This window comes from Gorilla gorilla, chromosome 6 (genome assembly GCF_029281585.2).
Source record: "Gorilla gorilla gorilla isolate KB3781 chromosome 6, NHGRI_mGorGor1-v2.1_pri, whole genome shotgun sequence".
Lineage (NCBI taxonomy): Eukaryota > Metazoa > Chordata > Mammalia > Primates > Hominidae > Gorilla > Gorilla gorilla.
The window spans coordinates 36,596,880-36,615,717 of NC_073230.2; the positions used below are offsets into that span (position 1 = coordinate 36,596,880).

The 18,838-nt window shown below is 41.5% G+C and overlaps 1 protein-coding gene across 4 annotated transcripts in view; it reads right to left on the reverse strand.

Moving 5' to 3' along the window:
- The window catches only part of CPVL (carboxypeptidase vitellogenic like), a 203,573-nt gene that overhangs the window by 153,939 nt on the left and 30,796 nt on the right, over positions 1 to 18,838 (reverse strand). The window contains exon 1 of one of the 4 annotated variants that reach the window (XM_004045233.5): positions 646 to 902. The exons of 1 other annotated variant lie outside the window; for it this stretch is intronic. The gene's annotated coding sequence lies outside the window, so the exon portion shown is untranslated. Of the gene's footprint in view, positions 1 to 510; positions 903 to 18,838 lie in introns of those variants that run through there. 2 more of the 4 variants (XM_031012685.3, XM_019031140.4) reach the window with 2 other exon arrangements.

Here is an 18,838-nt window from a genome sequence, read left to right on the forward strand (position 1 = left end):
CAAGGCCAGAACTGGGATTTAAATCCATAAATATTCCAAAGTCCTTTTGTTTCTGTATCACTTCGCAGGGAGCTGCTTCCACCTATCTCCTGTGCCCTTGGTTTCTGCTAATCCTACATTCCAAGAATAAAAGTCTTCCTATGCGTTCCTAGGCTGAAGTCAAGTTTCCCTGCTTTGGGCACGTTCAAAATAGAAGGTATTTTCCGCTTCTCTTGCTTCTGAGCACCCACGAAATCAATACATCCCCAAAACACGCGTTGAGGGAGTAAGGGAAAGTGTCCTGCACCCGCCACCCTCCCGCGCTAAGAGCGGTAGAGGACCCCACAGCTTCGTACTTCCCCGGAGGAGCTCCTGGAGTAGGAGACGCCTTCTAGCCTGGAAGAACCCCGGGTGCGACAGTTGTGCCAGGAAACTTCAAGAGTATTCCCTCGGCTGGGCGCACGCAGTACATCCCCAGTGCTCCAATTTGAAAACTTTGACTCGGCCACGACCACCCCACTCCAGTCTCACCCTACGGTGCTTTCTCCCCTGTTGGTGCTGAGGGCTTTTGAGACTACCTGCCCCGCGCTCCCTAAGTCCGAGGGACCGAGGCGAGGACCTGTCCCGCTGAGCTGGCACGACCCACACACGGCAGGCAGCACTTACGCGGCGCAGTCGGTGCTCCTCCCTGAGCCGCGGCGCGCAAGGACCCCAGCCGGTTGTCCTTGCAGCGCTTCCCAAGTCAGGCAGAAGTGAGGCAGCCCCACCCAGTCACGAGGACCCTGCAGAACTCGAGCCTTTAAGCGCTCCTCTAGGCTCACATGACCCAGACCCACAGGGCAAAAGGTACGTCGTCGTGTCCCAACCTCCTGGTCCCAGAAACCTGGCCGCACCAAGTCAGCGCTTCCCATGCTGGAAGAAGCAAGCAGCCCCAGGGTGGAATCTTAAAAATTAATGAAGAGCATCGGCGGGGTGCCATTCAGGTTGGTTTGTCCCTTTGTTTTATTTTGATTTTGTCTGCCAGTTTTTAAAAGTTGCTATCTTAAAATTTCAACCCTGTATTTTGAAATTATTTCTGCACTCTAGGACTTACTTGCAAGCCCAGGATTTACATTTGGAAAGCGAGTGGTGTTTGATTCCCACTGTTTAAAAAGGCAACACACGTTCGCTGATGGTCTACATTCCAGCTGCACTAGCAGTAAGCTCGCACCAAGTGCCACTGTCCTGCCAAGCACTCTCCTGAATCACTGCGCTGGAGTCTCAGAGCCACCTGATGTGTTCTGTACCATTATACCCATTTTGCAAGTGGGGGACACAAACTAAGTGAGGTTAAGTAACCCGTCCAGGGTCACATTGCTTGTAAGTGACCTGAGTGCATATTATTAGCCACCACCAGGTGCTGGGCATTGAGCCAGACAGTACAGGAGCAAGAACTAAAAAAGGCAAGGAGGTTGCAATGGCAAGTAGATAACACAAAATAAAGGAGGGTCATCATTATCAGCAACAGCAGCGTCAACTGCCAGACAAGTGGGAGAGGCCACGGGGAATCTTCTGCACTGTCCCGGGCCAACCTCCATCTCCTCACAGCTAGCTGCAGGAGTGAGCCCAGGGAAACCCGCAGTAGAGCAGCCCAGCCAACCCGACAGTCAGGGGGAAAAATTGTTTTAAGCCACTTTCAGTTTCGCGTAGTTTGTTATGCAACTACGGCTAACTAAAGCACTAGTTTTATTAGCTGGAACAAACTAATGTCACTGAATATCTGTTTTCTCCTAAGTACCTACTTTATTGGGTTGTTGTGAGGACTCACTGAAAAACTATGTGTAAATCACCCAGCACAGAGTATGTGCTCAGTGACTGCAGTCATTCTTTGCTATCATACCTTCCATATGGAAGTACTTCCTACCCACCTAGCTCTTTACGGAGAAAAATCTGTTTGTGGGAAAATAATTTTTTTAAGGCCAAAATCAGCCCACTTTTAATATTTGCAGGACCCAGGGCAAAAGTACAAACAGAGATCTGTAGGCCAGATACCTAAATATTTAAAAGTTATAAACAAAGTTAACAAATGATTAAGTACAATAAGTTCTACCTTCCTACCTAGACAAATATACCTTGGGAATTGACATGAAAGGCCAGATTGAAACTTTGGATGATCTGCACTTAAATATGATGGTGCAGGGAGAGGCGATTTCCAGTTCCTGGTTTGCAGCCACCTCCTCTCTTCCCACAGGGCTCTAGTCCATTGGTGGAAGCTCAGTCCAGCTTCCCAGAAGCAGCTGTCCCCCAGCCACCTCTTGGGCACAAGAGTATGAACACCAGAGTCAGCAATGTTTGCCCATGGGAGTATAGACATTAGCAGATAACACTGCTGCTGGTGTGCAGAACCCTGAAGCAGGCTCAGTGCCATTTGGGGAGGGAATTTGGAATTTGCCTTCTAAAGTGTGGGCCCTGGGCAAGGGCTCCTTGGGTCTAAGTATAAGGACAACTACTGGCCAAAGAATACCTGTGCCCACATGGAACCACTTAAAAACTAAACTGAATTTTACAGTAAACACAGAATGAGCCATACTGTAAGCATATTTATTCAAAAACAGGGTGTCCCAAAAGTCTTCCTGCAGTTTTAGTAACCTCAACGCTATAAATGCTGCAACTTATAAGAACACCATTTGAAAGTTCATTTAACACTGTTTATCTCTGTGAATGTTGAATAACACGTTTTAACTTTAATTTTTGTTTCAGTTCCCCTGAGTGAAATATGGCATACATTAACCAGAAGAGAAAATTACATTTATTAAAATAATTAAAACAGAGTCAAAAGAAGTAAACGTTCAAATGAGTTTTGTAAGTTTGTAGCATTTCGACTTAAGAAGTTATTAAAGCTTAAAACTGCACTGACCTTTTTGGGGGACCCTGTATTCGGATTTGTCGTGTGTCAGGTTCTGTGCTAGACACTTGATTAAAAAGAAAAAACAAGAAAAAAGATAGTCTTCTTTAGGGAACTTGAAGTTTAGTTGTGGGGAGGGAGATGAAGGGGACACACAGATTGATCCCATCATACAATATAAGAGTTGTAATTGGGGCTGGTAAAGTGTGTGGGGGGGGGGGGGACAGAGGACAGGGACCAAATGACTCTGCCCGAAGAGCCAGGGGAATCCTGTCAGAGGAGGTGACTTGAAGCTGGACATTAAAAAATGAATAGCCACTGAGGGGAAAGGTGGCAGCACAGGCAATGAGCAGGCCACCTGCACTCAGGTTGATGCTGTGCTCTCGGACAGATGAACTGTGCGACACCAGGCGTGTTCAGGGTGGTTCGGGGCTTAACTAATACTGAGGTTAGAAGATTAGACTGGAGCCAGCTTGGAAAGGGCAAGAATGCTGAGCTCTAGAGACTGATGTTGTTCAAAATTAGTAGATTGGGAAGTCTGTTTCCCTTTTTTTTTTTTTTTTTTGAGACAGAGTCTTAACTGTGCCGCCCAGGCCGGACTGCAATGTCGCAATCTCAGCTCACTGCAACCTCCACCTCCCGGGTTCAAGCGATTCCCTGCTTCAGCCCCCCGAGTAAGCTGGGACTACAAGCACCCCCCACCACGGCCAGCTAATTTTTTGTATTTGTAGTAGACACGGGGTTTCACCATATTGGCCATGCTGGTCTCGAACTCCTGACCTCAAGTTATCCACCTGCTTTGGCCTCCCAAAGTGCTGGGATTACAGGTGTAAGCCACCGTGCCCAGCCTGGAAATCCATTTTCTTAATGAAACAGAATAAAATAGAACAAAACAGTACAGAACAGAATAGAACCATAGGACAGGAGTATGTGCTTTCCAGGGAGGTTGTAACTGAGCAGCTATTAACAGTAGAAATTTATTGTCTCATAGTTCTGGAGGTTACAAGTCTGAAATTAAAGTGCCAGCAGGGCCAGGTTCCCTCTGAAACCTGGAGGGGAAGGATCCTTCCTCGCTTCTTCTAGGTTCTGGTAGCCCCAGGTGTTCCTTGGCTTGTGGCAGCATCAACCCAATCTCTGCTTCAGCCTTCCAGGGCTTTCTCTCTGTGTCTTTTCACAGTGTCTCCCCTCCATGTGTCTGTCTCTGTGTCCCAATTTCACCTATTTATGAGGACACCAATGACATTGGATTAGGGTCCACTCTAATGACCTCATTTTAGCTTGATTACTTCTACGAAGACTCATTTTCAAAATAAGGCCACTTCACTGCTGCAATAGATATTTTTAGCCCTCCTCTTGTATTGAGAATAATCAAAGGTTGACCAACAAATCAGTTTGCAAAGAGATTCGTTAAGCCTCCTTTGATTGGCTTTCCTGAAAACAAAGATTTAAAACTGTCAGGTCGATCACAAGCCCTTGTGTTCTCTGCACCTGCATATTCTAGTGAGGTTTGGGTTTGTTAAGCCCTAGTGGTTCAGAGCATGGGTCAGACTCAGTTTGAATCTAGAACCTTGCACCTAATGACCATAAGCAAGTTACTTAATCTCAGTTTTCTCATCTGTACATGATAAAAAATACTATTAGCTATCTTGCGGTATTATCAAGAGGAAGAAATAAGATAGTAGTACATATAAAGTGCTTGTCATATATAAAGGCTCAATAAATGGCAGCTATAACAATAATAATGGTGATCATGACAATCAAGATTCTAGGCTGTGACTGCAGTTCTTTCCAACTGTCTATCCAAGACAACTAAATTGTATCTGGACACCACACAAAAGCGTGCTTCTCACTGACCTATAGCAGGAGCTTTGCTGAACTCCTTAAATTCCAGTTAAGAAGACACAGAGAATAGATCATTTACACATCTTGATCAGGTAAATACAATTCCAATTGTCTAAGTCTGTAGATCTGATTTTACATTTGCAGCTGCTGCCACCAAGATAAATGTGGAGCTGCAATGGAAACAAGGGGAACTGATTAACCTTGTAGGCAATCATGCCCCTCTTGGAAGTGTCTAGGTCTCTCCCTGCACTTGTCAAGGCTTCTATAGCCATTGTTCCTTTTCAGTGTTGTTACTGATCTTCAGTGGGGCCACCTGGTAGCCTGGAAACACAGCTCAGAGGCACAGCGAAAAGAGAAATGTCACAACCCCCATGCACCACAATTAATTGTTCAATAAACACTTTTCTTAAGGAAAGAAGCCAGATGTGTCACACCCACACACTTGCAAAACAACACTGTGCTATTAAAAAAGGGAGGGGTGGGTGGTGGATCCAGCTGAAGAAAGTCTACAGCTGTTCTGCACCTTAGCTATAAGCATTGAAGGCTTCATTAAGTGAGAAGTAGGCCCAGGTGGCGGTAACCAAGCTATAAGACACAGACACATGCCCTGATCAACTTATTGAAGTGCTTCAGTCTCCTTGTACTTGGTAAGGAAGGGGCACCTCCTAAGACTAGCCACAGGCTACAGACTCCAGGGAAGTTGTGGATAATTACATGGTAATTATTTCTAATAAGTGCTTCCACTCTTAGCATGATTATCCTTCCCTGGGTTGCTTGCCTCCTTATGCCTGGTTTATGTAGGGAAACAATGTCCAAATTAATCTACGTCTTTTGTAAGTGAGCCTATACTCCTTTGACGATCCAGATGGTTTAGCGCCCTTTAGCAGCAGGTGTTAAGGCTTTCTTACAAAAGGCATATTTTCAGTTTCCCTTCGGCTATGGAAAAAGCCAGGCAAATAAGACTTCGGTGATTTAAGGATAAATTATGAGATTAATATAGACATGGCCACTAAGGACAGCTGAGCAAGCCCTGTGTAAAACCAAGAGAAATAATCACAGTGAAACTTTGTAAGGATTTTATGGTTTGCCCAACACTTTTTATATATATCATCTCTTTTAATTTTCACATCAGCCCTGCGAGGTATATATTGATATTATGATGAACCTGCCAGTGTGCTCAGGATAGTATCTGATTAAGGGCATGGCCTTAGGAGTAGACCGACGGGATCTGAATCCCAGCTCAGCCACTCATTAGCTGTGTGACCTTTGCTGTGTTAATTAACCTCTCTAAGCTTTAGCCTTCTCATGTATGGGAAGAGAACACCACCAACCCTACAAGGCTGATCTGAGGATCTGACGAAATTGTATGTATAGCCATCAACACAATGTCTGGCCCATAGCAAGCAGGTCATTCACTGGTTGAAGGAAAGACATTTGCGAAGGACAGACAGACGGTAAACAAACTCCCTTAGGTGAAGTAGTATTTGGAGTCTCCTCTTTTTCTCTTGTTTAGGTTTTATTTTATTTTCTTCGAATGGAAATAGTGGTTAGTGCAGGTGCTCTGCTTACTCATATTGTGCCTATGAAGAGTTGCATGATCCAAAGTGGGTTATCTAGAAAAGTGACTCTATAGCCTCTGAAGGGTTTTCCAGAACTTCAAGAACTAGGTCATATCACCAAATAAAGGAATACAAGTAAAATGGGCAAAAGGTATTTCTTGGTAGGAAAGCTCAAGCAATTGCATAAAACCTTATGTTGCTTTTTATGCGTGGCAGCTCAGGCTAGACTGCTCAGAACTTCTTGCTGGGTTAACTGCTATGGATTTAAAGGATTCCCCCTTGATTCTGAGACAGCTACACCTAGGAGCACCAAGCAGTGAGAAAGAGAAAAGGTGCCAGAAAGCCAGTCCCCAGGTCTCTTCGTTCTCTATTCTCAGTTCCTGGCTAAATCTTTCTTGCTTTCCTCATTTGAAAATGGAAGTCATAACAACTTACCCACTCTATCCACCTTTACTGAGCCAAGGAGTCTGAATGCACTAGCTAAATGATACAGTGCCTGTCTTATGCCACATGTGACACCATGATCACTAATGTGATATAAATTGCCTGGGCTTAGTTTGTTCCCATCCACCCCACCCAGAGATCTATCAACAAAAAGAAAAAAGGAATTATCCCTTCTCCTTCTCAGTAGAAAAGTGACCTGACACAGAGCTGTTAAATTCTGGGCTCCTTTGCTCTGAGACGGTTGGAAGAGTTAACGCCATTTTGTCTCTTTCGGTGCACCCCATTGTTAAGTTTCTCTCAGTAAATTTTGACAAGAAACAGGCAAGCAAAACAAAATACACTCGATCCTTGTTATTCGTGGATTCCATATTTGCAAATTCTCCTCCATGGTCTGAATAACAAGGACCTCAGAATTCCTTGCCCAAATGTCCACAAGCTTGCTTCCAGAGCCTGCATGCCACTCTTCCTTGGAGTCATCCTCTATCTGAGGGGTGGCCAAAGGCCATGCTTACAGAGCTGGGATGCACAGGGAAGGATGTCCAGGAGAAGGACAGGTGTAGAGGTAGCACTCTACACCACCATGTTCTAGCACAGAACTTCAGGAAGTCTCAGAATTATAAACTCAAATTGATTTTCTAGGTTGCTATCAAGGTATATCTTTCAAGGTAAGAGGGTATATTTCATTTAACAGTTTGTTCCCTGGTTTATAAGTGTTACATATCTAGACATATGGTATGTGGGCCTCCGTGTGTACTCTTGCCCCAAGCCTCCAAAGAAAGAGGCAGGCTTGGAAAAAAATAAACATCTGTTGATTTAAACTACAGCTGACCCTTGAACGCATGTGTTTCAACTACACAAGTCCACTTATACACGGATTTTTTTCTAGAAAAGTGACACTGAGTGTGTCCACCTTCTCTCCCACCTCTCTACCTTTTCTGGTTTTGCCACCCCTGAGACATCAGGACCAACCCCTCTTCTTCCTTCTTCTCCTCTTCAGCCTATTCAATGCGAAGACAATGAGGATGAAGACCTTTATGGTGATCCACTTCCACTTAATGAAGAGTAAACACATTTTCTCTCTCTTATAATTTTCTTTTCTTTTAGACAGAGTCTCACTCACTTTTGCCCAGGCTGAAGTGCAGTGGTATGATCTTGGCTCACTGCAACCTCCGCCTCTCAGGTTCAAGCAATTCTCATGCCTCAGCCTCCCGAGTGGCTGGGATTACAGGTGTGTGCCACCACACCCAGATAATTTTTGTATTTTTAGTAGAGACAGGGTTTCACCATGTTGGCCAGGCTGGTCTTGAACTCTTGGCCTCAAGTGATCTACCTGCCTCGGCCTCTCTAAGTGCTGGGATTACAGGCATGAGCCACCGCACCTGGCCTCCCTTATGATTTTCTTAGTAACATTTTCTTTTCTCTAGCTTACTTTCTTGTAACAATATAGTATATAATATGTATACCATACAAAATATATTAATTGTTATGTTATAATAAGGCTTCTTTCTGGTCAACAGTAGGCTATTAGTAGTTAAGTTTTGGAGAAGTCAAAAGTTATATGTGGATTTTTGACTGCATAGGGGGTTGACAGCCCTAACCTCTGCATTTCTCGAGAGTCAACTGAACTAATATCTAGGACCTGTTTGTCACCACATCACAGCCTCATTTATTCTGACAGTTGCCCCTGGGGAGGAGGGTGGTGGGCTTCTCATTGCAGAATCTGTGGAACAGGATGCCAGCAGACAGAGGAGGGGCCCCAGCCAGCAGCTCTGAGTTAGTGAAGGAACAATAAGGGCAACAGCAGTGTAAATGCTGGAGATCAGGCCCCTCTCCATTCGTATGCACTGAATCAGCCTCTAGCATGTCTGTATGATCTAAATGGGTGGGGCTTCCCCATTCCTTCTCTTTGCCTCCCTTCACCTGTAGATTTTGGATGTTCCTGCCAAACTCAGCAGGTGTGAGCTCAAACTGGATTCTTTTTCAAAAACATAAAAAGAGATGACACTTCTTATACTCTAGATGTCATGAAACAGTTCACACCTGATCGATATTTAAAGAAGTATTATTATTAGGCTGGGCACGATGACTCATGCCTGTAATCCCAGCACTTTGGGAGGCCGAGGCAGGCAGATTTCTTGAGGTCAGGAGTTTGAGACCAGCCTGGCCAACATGGTGAAACTTCATCTCTACTAAAAATAAAAAAAATTAGCCAGGTGTGGTGGCACGCACCTGTGGTCCCAGCTACTTGGGAGACTGAGGCAGGAGAATCTCTAGAACCCGGAAGGCAGAGGTTGCAGTGAACCAAGATTACACCACTGCACTCCAGCCTGGGCGACAGAGTGAGACTCTGTGTATTAGTCCATTTTCACACTGCTGATAAAGACATACTCAAGACTGGGCAATTTACAAATGAAAGATGTTTAATTGTACTTACAGTTCCATGTGGCTGGGGAAGTCTCACAATCATGGTGGAAGACAAGGAGGAGCAAGTCACATCTTACATGGATGGTGGCAGGCAAAGAGAAGGGTGCTTGTGTAGGGAAACTCCCCTCTTTAAAACCATCAGATCTCGTGAGACTTATTCACTGTCAGGAGAACAGCACAGGACCTGCCCCCATGATTCAGTTACCTCCCACCAGGTCCCTCCCACAACACGTGGGAATTCAAGATGAGATTTGGGTGGGGACACAGCCAAACCATATCACTCCATCTCAAAAAAATAAATAAATGAAAATAAAGAAGTATTATTATTATCTAAACTTGGGTTGCACCATTTCAGGGAAAACAAATACATTTTAACAACATAAGTTAAAAAGCCATTATCAAAAATAAATAAATAGAACTCTTTCCAATGCTAAGAGGAAAGACAAGGCTGAGAGAAAAGAAAGAAATTAAAAGGTATTAAATCCTTACTGTCAGCCAAAGTCATGCTAAGTGTATCACACATGATGTCATTCAGCCCTCACTGTAACCCTAAAAGGTAGATGTTATATTCTCCATTTTCTAATGGATGTAACAGAAGGATAGAGATGTTCAAACATGTGTCCAAGATCAAAGAGCTACTGAGTGTCAGAACTGGAATTCAAGCATAGGTCTCTCTGACACCAAAACTGCCATTTTTCTCACCTCTTTGTCTAGCTGCCTCCACTCCAATCTGAAGCTTGGAATACAAGCTTTGGATTCTTCCAATCATCGCCCTGCTTCCGTGTTTTTAAATCCTGTCCTTTAGCAAGGTCAACCGTGGACAGTCCTCCCTCATCGGGAGCCAGGAGGGTAGGCTGGCTGGAGGGGTCCTGTTGACAAATCTCATCCTTGTGATGGATTTTTTTTTTTCTAGGCCTCAGGACACCTGGAAAGGCGAGGACATTTCTAAATGCCCTCTGTCCTTCAGACCACATCGGAGCGTCCTGTCAGGGTCTGTGAGCTGGGAAATAGGCCCTGAGCCGATAGATCTAGAGACGGCCACGTGCTCTTGCACAGCCTAGCCAGCTGTGCCCCTTGGGCTGTTAGTGAGAAAACTTACTTTTACATTTAATCTTGGTTTTCTCCCCTTAAATCAAAAGAGTGCTGAGGGATAAACCGGCGAAGCATGGTGAGAGAGGGAAGAGTTAATGTGTGCAAGGTGAGCCCTCAGACAGAGAAAACTGGAAAACCATGTATTTACTTTTGAGTTTTTTTGACATTCAGGTCTATCTTCCATTCCCCCACTGGACTCGTCTGGTTTTGCCTGTGTTTAGAAGTTCTTCTGTGGCCTGTTGCTTTCCTTGCAAATCTGTTGCAAAGTAATTACATCTCAGTATTGGGATCCGTGTTTCAAAAATGTCAAAACAAATTTCAATGATTAAATGCCACAGATTAAGCTTGGTACTTCTCTAAAATTGATATGAAGGACACATTTTAATTAGAAATTATAAATCTGAGGCACTGTACCATCAAGCTACCTCCAAAACCCGAAAACTCCATAAAGCTCTAGCTCTGAGGAAAAAAAAGTTAAATTCAATCTAAAGATGGCGATCTTGTGAAATAACCAGCCATATGTCATCTCCTTTTATTGGGGCTGAAATTTTGCCCTGAGGCATCTGAAGGAACTCAGCTAAGGCATCCCCGATAAAGGTCATCTGTGAGGGAAACTTTGTGGGTTTTTTTTTTTTCCTCTTTAGATATCTATAAATGCTAATTAAATATGCATTATTGGTGTAATTTTGACCAAGGAGCTTTATGTTAGTATGAAAGCGACTATGTATTACTCTCCAGCACAGCTTACACAAGCATTATGCTAAATTATCAGATTTTTAGCTTCTGCATAGCTAAAGAAAAAGTCCAAGAAGTCATAATTCTTTATCAAAACTGACAGTTGGAGTACGCACCTGGAGATTTATCTAGCAAAATCTACCTTGCATTCTCAACATGAAAATCCTGTGGCTGCCAGTAGGTGATACATCTAATTTTAACACAAGAAAAGACATCTAACAAACATCAAAACAAAAGCTACCCTTCAAGCTCAATTTTCTTTTTCACACATTGGTCCACCCTACCCCCACTTGGTGTCAGCAGGAAGTAATCTCATCTGTGGAAAGGAAGCCAGCCTCCTAGCTGCACCGACAAATTGTAGGGAAATGAAAAGGCTTGATGATTGCTGAATTTTATCCCTCTTTATTTCCAAAAGAATAATGAAGAGCTGTCTTTTCTCCCACTTAACATCCTAATCACCCACATCAGCAGTTTACACTGCAGCTACCAACACCTCTGAGTGGGGAGGAAAAAAAGAATGAGATGCGACCCCTCCCCCACCCTGCTACACCCATTGGAACCTGTCAGTACTGCATTTTTAATCAACCTCAAAATTGCAATCCTCCTCCACTCAATGCCCAGCCCCTGCTGGTTTAGGGCACTACATAGCTTGTGGTAAACTGCTATCCATTATTCCTCTATATTTAGAACTTCTCTAGAGAAATGGCGTTATCTCAGTCACTAAGCTGGAAACTGTTTAAAGTTAGCTTTGCACAGTGGCTTATTCACAGTCTCTTTCATGGACCCTTCATTCACCTTGCTTTAAAATGTTCAGACTGATGCACAACTACAAAAATCCAAAGTATGAAAATATCACCCTATGGAAAATTGACTATGATTTGCATTTTGCTAATGTTGGGATAGGTCAAATGTTATTTCTCTCCTCTCCATAATGTTTCATTGGAGATAAATCCTACTCCCCTTCACCAGTGAAAAGCCACTCAATGACCTGAACAAGATCTGGTGATAGAAAACATATTTTCAATAACACTAAACTCATTTTTCTGCCAGAACAAATTAGTCAGTAGCTATCTCATATGTCACAGAGGTTTCAAAGAGGCACTTAGGAGGATGCTGAAAAAAAAATCCTTCTATGTAGATTATTAGAAATGTCATGTGCTAATGTAAAAATGCTCTGGCAGTCCTTTCGTTTTACTCTTCCTTATGAAAATACTGTTTCTCATTTGTGATTCCACTCCTAAAGAGATGTTTTTTGAAAATGGTTCCAAAGAGAAACGGAAGGAAGTGTTATCATTTAGCCCAGAAAAGGCAAGATGGCAGGGAGGTAATCAAATAAAGGAGAAAAAAGACACAATGAGCTCATCACTCCTCCAAATTTCCATCTCCACTGAACACTGGTTAAGAAGAGGGGAGTGGGCTGTATTGGTAGGAAGGTTTCCTTAGAGTTGAGTATATTAAGAAGAGCATGAGTTCCTGAATGAATGAATGTCTACAATCAAGGACTATCTTCCTTCAGTGTTCTTTGCCATTTGAAGGAAAAGCAGTTTATAGCACACACATATTTTCTTAGGACCTCAGTTTCCACCATCCTATAATAGAGCAAACAATTGCTACTTTTTATTGCTGTAGAGCAGATTAAATCAGATGATGTGACTAAAACATGTAACATGATGTCTGATCCATAACCAAAGAAAACTAGAGGAATGTGTAAAGCTATGATGTGTGTGGGTAAGAGTGGGGATAGCTGAATCCTGAAAATTCAGGCAGAATGGCTCACTTTATTTTATTGTGTAGCCTAGTCTTTATGTGATAATATTGATACTTAAGTTTACCAGAGAGGAAAATATTTCCTTCAACATCCTCTACGAGATCTGTTTTCACATGTGCAGAGCTGACTGTATGCCTGAAGAAGTGAATTATGCATTTCACCCAACTTTCTTTTATAATTTGAGTCATTAGACATGGCTGTAGAGTTAACAGTTTAATATAAAAGTGTTCCTGGAGATTTTGCTTGTTCTTTTTGGACTCTAATCAAATGTGAAAGAGATTAGTAGTAGCAGTATTTGTGATTTCACCCTATTTTTAAATATTTACAGATGCTTAACTCTTAGAGAGATACTTCTGACATTCCAACACATTTCAGCTCTGTATAAACATTCCTTTGGGGGCTTTTATTTTGTTCTGATAGTAAAAATTACTAGAGGAATGTAACTGAAAACTGATTTCCAAATAAGATACCCTGCGGCAATCGAAATATCCTATGTAGTTATTATCCACTGTAAAGTACACTTTCCCTCAGGGAATCTGCTATCAGAGAAAATTAAAACCTAGCCACCCATTTTAAAGCCCATTAAGTCATTACATGGCTCTTCAGTGTTTTCCTAATGGGCTACACAGCACAAGGAGCCCTCCCAGAGCCAGTGAGAAAGCATTGTGCAGACTCCTGCAAGCAGATTTCTTTATCTGGGAGTCACAGAAGTTTAGACCTGAGATGGACCTTGAAAATTATTCAGCTTCTTCCACTTGCAGAAGAGGAAACTGAGCACAGAAGAGGTCACGTGGTTTTCCACTATCCACAGCTGGTTAGAGGCAGAATAAGGGTTGAAACCCAAATGCCTACAGCATCCTGGCATCACAGAGCCTTCATGGTCTTAAAGGTGGGATGAATTATTCTATACCAGAATAATGTTTTGGATGGTAGTATTGGAAAACTATCTGCCTTGAAAGTTGCTTCAGATGAATGAAAACCTATTATTTTTAAGAAGTAAAGCATTTCAAATGTGTTTTATTATGTAACATGTATGTGTTATCACTGTAGTTCTCCTATGTAGAGTGATGAAATGGGGTGGCTAATTCGAGAAAACCTCTTCCCACACAAGTCTTATGCCTCCTCCTTCCCCGCTTCCTGCAGAGGACATTTTGCTCAAATGTCACCTTCTCAGCGAGATCTACCCTGACCCCCCTATTTAACCTACCTCACAGCACACATCCTTGGATTACTGATCCCTTTTACTCTGTCCTATCTCTTCTTCAAAGTACCTATCACCTGCTGACTTACTGTGTAATTCACTCATTCTTATGCTAGAAAATAAGCCATGAAAACAGGAAATTATTGTGATTTGTCTTAACTAGTGTAATGCAAGTGCCTAGAACAGTGCCTGACATAAAATAATGCTTAAGTATTTGTGGAAGGAAGTCATTAATTGTCCCCAAATGGCATCCTTTGTGTGCCCATGGGTGCACATCATTTTCTGGTTGGTGGTCATCTTCTGACTAGATGTGTCCTGTCCATCAGCACACAGTGTTGTGGAGAGCCAATCTTCATTATTATCTTGCCTCACTAAAAGTTAAACATTGTGTCCTTCTGGCTCTCTGATAAAGAAAGCTCACTTTCCTAAGATCAACATGGTTTCCTGGCCCTCATAATATTTCTACATGTTTAAATCTTACTCAATTTGCTACTTTCTAGAGTCAGTTGACCTAAAATATGTACTGGCCACCCACAGTGTGTGAAGTTGGTGCCAGATGTTCATGGTGACAGACATGAGCAGTACATTCTGGAACCTATTAGACTAATGTTTCATAAAACTTATCTGATTCCCTGATATTCTCCCATCAATTTTCCTGTTCCTGCATGTGGCTGACAACGTTACTGGCTTATCCATGTCATTCCCCTTCCTGTTTGGTATCTCCTTTTAGTTTGGGCAGTAATGTACCCAGGAGTTGAGTCATGTTTGACCCTAGTCAGTCATGGCTACCCCTTTTCCCTTTGCCACTGAGTGGTCTACAAGTGGGTGTGTAATCCAGTCCTTGTCAGTGAAATATAATGAGAATTCTAATGGAGGGCTTGGGAAAGATTTTTCTCCCTGTCAGAAGGTAGGGGAAGTACCACAATCTTCAGCCCTAACCCCAGCACCTTGACTCCTAATTTGGGTGGTGTGTTGTGAAAACGTGATGATGCCTGGTGCTGTGGTAGCCATCTTGTGACCATGAGGAAAAACCACATATGCACTGAGGCAGAGAGGAAGGGCTAAAAGAGCCTGGGCTCTTAATGACGTTGATCTAACAAACCCACCCTGAGACCAGTCTACCTCTTGACTTATTTATCACATTCAAATGATAATATCTATTAATCATTGACACTAGGTTGATAGTCTTTTCCATTTTTTGATTAATGTGAAAAGCTACAGATTAATTTTGTTTATAAATATCTGTCACCCCTGAGATAATATTAAGAACAAGTGTCATTTTCTTGAGTCTTTCCTCTGATTGAGTTTTTCCTGCTTTTTTAAACTTTAATTTCTCACCCTTCTTTTCAACTCTATAAACTTATTTTCTGTATAATACCTAGAAGCTACCTGACTTCTTACCAGATATTATCTTAAACCCCTTCGTTCTACCTTATCTATGATGAGCAAGATAGAGGAAGGTGCTCAAGGTTAGGGGAAAAACTGAAATGTTTTCAACATTAGCCTTGACCAGGCTCATGTCTTAGCACATGAGGGTTTGTGCAGGGAAACTGAAGCAAAGGAAGGACAGCATGGTTACTCTTTTTCCAGTCCACTTTGAACCCCGTTACCAAGTGAATCTTCCTAAAACACTCCCTATAGCACATCTTTCTCCTGGTCAGGAAAACCTAAGGATTTCACTGAGCCTGCCAGATAAGATTTCAACAGTTTTCTTAGCATGCAGCAACTTTCACAATCTACACCCAACTTCCCTTTCCAGCTGGACCCCCTCTGCTTATCTCGAACCCCACATTTTTGCCAGTTGGGTCTGCCTATTCACTTTAACTTTTCATACCCATTCATGCTGCTGGTCCTGGTTATTGCGATCCCAGACCTGGAATGATCCCTAACCAAATTCCATGTATTCTCTAAGCCTCTGCTATTCAGTAGGTAACCATGATGGGTAGACTGGCCTTTTCACTGAATTTTTAATTTAAATCCATTTGAATTTAAAAATAGATACTTGAAAATTAAAAACTTTTGCTTTGTGAAAGACCCTGTTAAGAAGATGAAAACGATGAGCCACCAACTGGAAGAAAATATTTGCAAATCATATGTAAAAGATTCATCTATAGAATATATAAAGAGTTCTCTAAAGTCAACAGTGAGAAAACAATCTGATTTTTAAATGGGCCAAAGAGTTGAACAGACATTTCACTAAAGGAGATAGACAGTTGGCAAATAAGCACATGAAAGATACTCAGCATCACTAGCCATCAGGGGAATGTAAGTTAAAATCACCAAGACAGATCACTTATAAACCTATTAGAATAGCTAAAATAAAAAATGCTAATAATACCAAACACTGGCATGGATGCAGGGAAACTGGATCTCTCAGACATCGCTGGTGGCAATGTTAAACAGTACAGCCACTCTGGGCATCTGGCAGTTTCTTAAAAAGTTAAACACACATTTACTGTACAACTGAACAACAGTACCTCTGGGCATTTATCCTAGGCAGGTAAAAACTTATATTCACACAAAAACTGTTCACAAATGTATGTGTAATAGCCAAAAACTGGAAATGACCCAAATGCTCTTCAAAAGGTGAATAGTTGAACACACAACCATATAGTAGAATACTATTCAGCAATAAAAAAGAAACAAACTACTGATACATGAAACAGCTAGGGTGGATCTTAAGAACATTTTGATGGCCAGGCTTGGTGGCTCACGCCTGTAATCCCAGCACTTTGGGAGGCCAAAGCGGGCAGATCACTTGAGGTCGGGAGTTCAAGACCAGTCTGACCAACATGGAGAAACCCCATCTCTACTAAAAATACAAAATTTGCTGGGCATGGTGGCGCATGCCTGTAATCCCAACTACTTGGGAGGCTGAGGCAGGAGAATCACTTGAACCCAGAAGGCGGAAGTTGCAGTGAGCCGAGATCGTGCCATTGCACTCCAGCCTGGGCAACAAGAGTGAAACTCCATCTCAAAAAAAAAGAACATTATGACGAGTGACAAAAGCCAGTCTCGAAGGATTACACATTGTATGATCTCATTTACACAACATTCTTAAAATGACAAAGTTGCAGAGAAAACAGATAAACGAAATGGCTGCCAAAGGTTAGGGAAGAGGAGGGAGAGCCTAACTATAACAGAGCAGCACTAGGAGATCATTTGTGTGATGGAACAGTCCTGTATGTTGGTTGTGATTGTGCTTAAACAATTCTGTACATGTGATAAAACGTTATAGAAATATACACAGAGACAGATAAAATATTTGAATACATATAAATAACAGTGAAATATGCATGAGGTGTAGTTAATTGTACCAATCAATATCCTTGTTTTGATAATGAACTATAGTTATGTAAAACATTACCATGGGTTAATGGAGTCATGGGATCTGTTTATACTACTTTTACTCCTTATGAGTCTGTAATTATTTCAAAATTAAAAATTAAAAAAAGATACTCGATTCTATTATGGGAAAATTTTTAAGCATGTTTGATATATGAATCTGTTTCTCCATTGTAAATGTTATTAAATCTAAGACGTGCTACAAGTGTAAAGTATATACTGGATTTTGAAGACTTAGTATGAAAAACATTGTAAAATACTTTGCTTATAGTTTTTATATTGATTAAAATACTCTAAAATATATTGAATTAAGTGAAATATATTATTAAAATTATTGTCACCCTTAAAAATGTTTTAAAATATGTCTTTTAGATAATTTAAAATTACATATGTGATTCATATTATATTTCTATTTCCTGCTCTAAGCAAAGAATATGGTACCCTGAAAATTGACACATATGTTAATGGGCATATGCATATGAGCAATTATTACCTAAGGGACAATATCCATGTTTTTTTTTTACAATCTTATTAAGGTATAACTGGCATACAATAAGCTAAATATAAAGTATACAATTTGATCAGTTTCAGCTATGTATGAACCCATGAAACCCATCATCACAAGATAACAAACATTCTCGTTACCCCCAAAAGTTTCCTCCCTCCTGCCATCTCTGTCACCAGGCAATTGCTGATCAGCTTTCCATCACTATAGATTAACTTGCATTTTTAAAATTTTTAAATAAATACAATTATATTAATTGGTATCTTTCACTCTGTGTAGTTACTTTAAGATTCATCTATGTTGTGCATATCAATAGTTCACTGCCTTTCATTGCTGAATTCATTGCTGAATTGGACTGAAATATATTTGTCCATTTACTTGTTCAAGGACACCTGGGCTGTTCCCAGCTTTTGACTATTACAAATAAAGCTGCTGTTAACATTCGTGGACAAGTCCTTATGTGGACATATGCTTTCATTTCTCTTGGGTAAATACCTAGGTTGACACATATAGTAGAGAATGTTTAACTTTTCAAGCTATAAAATTGTTCTCAAAAGTGTTATGCCATTTTCCATTCCCACCAGCAGTGCATCAGAGTTTTAGTTTTTCCATATCCTTCCCAACATTTATTGTGTCTTTTTGATTATTGCCATCATGCTAGGTGTCAACTCACCGTGATTTAAACTTGAATTTTCCTAATGACTAATGATGTCCAGCATCTTTTTATGTGCTTATTTCCTGTTTGTACAGTTTCTTTTTTGTAAAATGTCTATTTGATTTTTGCACATTATTTTAATTAGGCTGTTTCTCTTCTTATTAAGTTGTAAGGGTTTATTTTATATAAAATGCAAATCCTTCATAAAATATATATTTTGCAGATAATTTTGCCCAGATTTTGGCTTGCCTTTTCATTTCCTTTTTTTCATTTCATTTTCATTTTTTTGAAGAGCAAAAGTGTTCAATTTTGGCCAGGCACAGTGGCTAACACCTATAATTCCAGCACTTCGGGGGGCTGAGGCGGGCAGATCGTTTGAACTCAGAAGAGACCAGCCTGAGCAAC